The sequence below is a fragment of the Mus caroli genome, chromosome 9, assembly GCF_900094665.2.
Source record: "Mus caroli chromosome 9, CAROLI_EIJ_v1.1, whole genome shotgun sequence".
Taxonomy (NCBI): Eukaryota; Metazoa; Chordata; class Mammalia; order Rodentia; family Muridae; genus Mus; species Mus caroli.
This window is the reverse complement of record NC_034578.1, coordinates 69,679,855-69,682,963: the sequence shown is the minus strand read 5'-3', so window position 1 is coordinate 69,682,963 and position 3,109 is coordinate 69,679,855. Positions and strand designations below refer to the sequence as shown.

The following is a 3,109-nucleotide window of genomic DNA, read 5'->3' as shown; positions in this document are numbered from 1 at the left end:
AAAAAAAAAAAAAGATTAGGTTACTTGGGTAGGAAAATCTAGAAATTAATTCTAGAACACATTATACGGCTTGCTGTCTCTGTAATTCTGAGTTCTCACTTTAAAACTTTTTAAAATAAAAGTCTATTTGTAAGTTGTGGATCCTAGCAAAAATTTAGAAAAATGTAATCATCTTACTGGTTCAAAATCTGACAGTTGTCATACAGTATCCATGAATATGAACATATAAAGGCACAATTATTCGGAAATGAAGTTTCCTACAGAAAAACCACATGAGTGTGTGATTAGTGACTGAAATTCAAGTATTTTGACATTTTGCTTTTTTCCTTTTATAGAAAGAATAAAATGCTTTGTAGCCTATCTGAAGTAATGGAAGACGATCCATGAGGATAAATAAGACTGTAAGGAAAATGAACAGAGCCAAGTGAGCTTTCCTGAGTCTAGAAATCTACATACTACAAACCCATTTTGAGGTGTTAAGATGGGCTGCAGAGATAGCTCAGCGGTTAGGACTGCTCTTCCAAAGGTACTACTGAGTTCAAATCCCAGCAACACATGGTGCTGGGATTTGACCATCCATAGAGAGATCTGATGCCCTCGCCTGGAATGCCTGAAGACAGCTACAGTGTACTTACATATAATAAACAAAAATGTAAAAAAAAAAAAAAAGGTGTTAGATAAAAATACTACTTTATACAAATATACTACCTTTGATACTCTAGAATTACAAATGGATAACCTTTTTAATCCTAATTGTTATGTTACTCAGGCAACACAGTATGGTTTTTTTGTTTGTTTTTTGACTTTTCAGGGTTTTTAATAGTCATATGCAGAGGTCTGGCTCATTTTATCTCCTTCCTTGTCAAACCTGGGGGTAGGGACTGCTTCAGCTTCTCTGCCTTCTCCTTGTCTATGATATAACCAGAGTGTAAAGATACCTGCTACAGTGAACTTTGAAATTCTCATTATCCTTGTTCTTGATCTTGAAAGATTTGGCAACCTTCCACCAGGCTGTGAGCAGAAAATCCTTGATTTCCTCAATTTTCTGAGACATGGCGACTGGTGATCTGCTCTGGTGTCAGCACCTGCCCAAAAATACTCCCACAATACACCTTTCAACTACTTAAAACATCAAAATGTTGGGGCCGGGGATGGCTCGGTTGTTAAGACTGCTCTTCCAGAGGACCTGAGTTCAATTCAGAGCAACTGGTTACATGCTAGCTCACAACGGTCTGTAATGGGGCCTGGAACCTTCTTCTGGTGTGTCTGAAGACAGGTAAAGTGTACTCACATAAATAAAATAAATAAACCTCTAAAAAAAAATCAGAGTGTGGGCCACTGAGATGGTTCAGTAGGTAAAGCTCTTGCTGTCAAGGTAAATTCTGTCCCTGCAACCCTATGACAGAAGGAAAAAACAATTTCTGAAAGTTGTCTTCTGGATCCAACATTTATGCCACTGCATGGGCACATATGTACTCGAGTATGAATGAACGCACACACAAACAAAATGATAACATAATTTTTTTTTAAATCAATGAATGTGTCCTAAAACCAGAAGAAGGCAATGTTCCCACAACTTTGTAACCACACTGAAAATCATTTTATTGTTTGCTCAAAAGTAAATTTAATGGTATATAAGCCATATCAATACAGTTACTGTGTAAAAAAAACCCAAGTCACCACAGTTTTCCACAATCACTTGAAAAAATAAGATGAAATTAAGTGGTTCAAATATAAAACTAGGTTAAAAAAAATACAGCAAACTTTCCTTGAACTGTCTTCATAATTTTATCACCTTAACATTTGCTTGCAACTTGTGTAACAAAGGTTTTTACAGATTCTGTGACAATACATACACGAAGTATGTTACAATTAGCTTGTTACTAAGTAATAAAGTAGCATGCTCTGTAAATGATATTCTTGTAGACAACATATGGGAGGGTCTTATTTTTAAAGCTAATCTAACAATATGTCTTTTTAAAAATTCTATTTTATGTGTATGGATGTATTGCCTGCATACATGTTTGTGTGCCATATGTATATCCAGTATCCACAGTGATCAGAAAAGGACTTCAGATTCCATGGTACTGCAGTTACAGATAGTTGTGACCTACCATGTTAGGGCTTGGAGCCAAACCTGGGTCCTCTTTAAGCGAAGCCAGTGCTCTTTAACCAGTGAGGCTTCTCTTCAAGCTCAACAACCTGTTAATTGCTGTATTTAAAATACTAACAAGGCTATCAGCAAATTTGGACTAGTCAATGCAACTTCTCTAATTCTTTACTTTGTTGTATTTGATTTTTATAAATATATATATTTGTCTTTTTTACTCTATCTTAACTATTTTTGTGATGTTGGGTCAAAATCAGATCTTTATAAACTACTCAATCACTAAGCTACATCTCTCTAGTACAGTTTTGTACTTTCTTCTTTGAGCATGCTCCTAAATGTTAAAGAGCATATGGAAGCCAGAGGACAACCTTAAGTGGTGGTGGTGTTCAGGAAGTGGCAATCCTCCCCAAATATGTCTGAGTGTTTGCGTACATGTATGCCTGTGCAGCACATTTGTGCCCACAAAGGCCAGAAGAGAGTGTTGGAGACCCTGGAACTGGAGCTACAGTGTGTGCTGCCTAATGGGTCCTGAGAATCAAACCCAAGTCCCACAGAGGAGTAACAGTACTCTCAATCCCCAATTCATTGCTCTAGCCTATCTGTGTCTGTTTAAGACAGGAGTTTCAATGACCTGGGCTTTGCCAAATAGGTGAGATCTGAAAGTTTTTACCTCAATGATGAAAATATATGCTTCTACCACTATCCCTGGCTCCCCCCACCCTCCGTGAGTTCTGGGGACTGAACACAGTCCTCAGGTGTGTATGGCAAACACCTTTATCAGCTGAGTTATCTACCTAACCCAACTTGGTTTTCTATACCCTTCTGGTATACCATATTAGTAGACTTTCCATCAGTGTAACAAAATACCTAGGGTAATCAGCTTAATAAGAGAAAAGGTTTATATGAGAAAGAGAAGGAAAGAAGGAGGGAGGGAGGAGAGAAAGAGGGAGGAAGGGGGAGGGGAGGGGAGGGAGGAGAGAAGGGGGAGAGGGGGAGAGG

General features: G+C 38.0%; 1 protein-coding gene and 1 pseudogene across 2 annotated transcripts in view; both read right to left on the bottom strand.

The window, feature by feature from the left end:
• Rfx7 (regulatory factor X7) overlaps positions 1–3,109 on the bottom strand; it is a 92,319-nt gene that overhangs the window by 70,953 nt on the left and 18,257 nt on the right. The window lies entirely within an intron of this gene.
• LOC115031903 lies at positions 662–2,969 on the bottom strand (annotated as a pseudogene).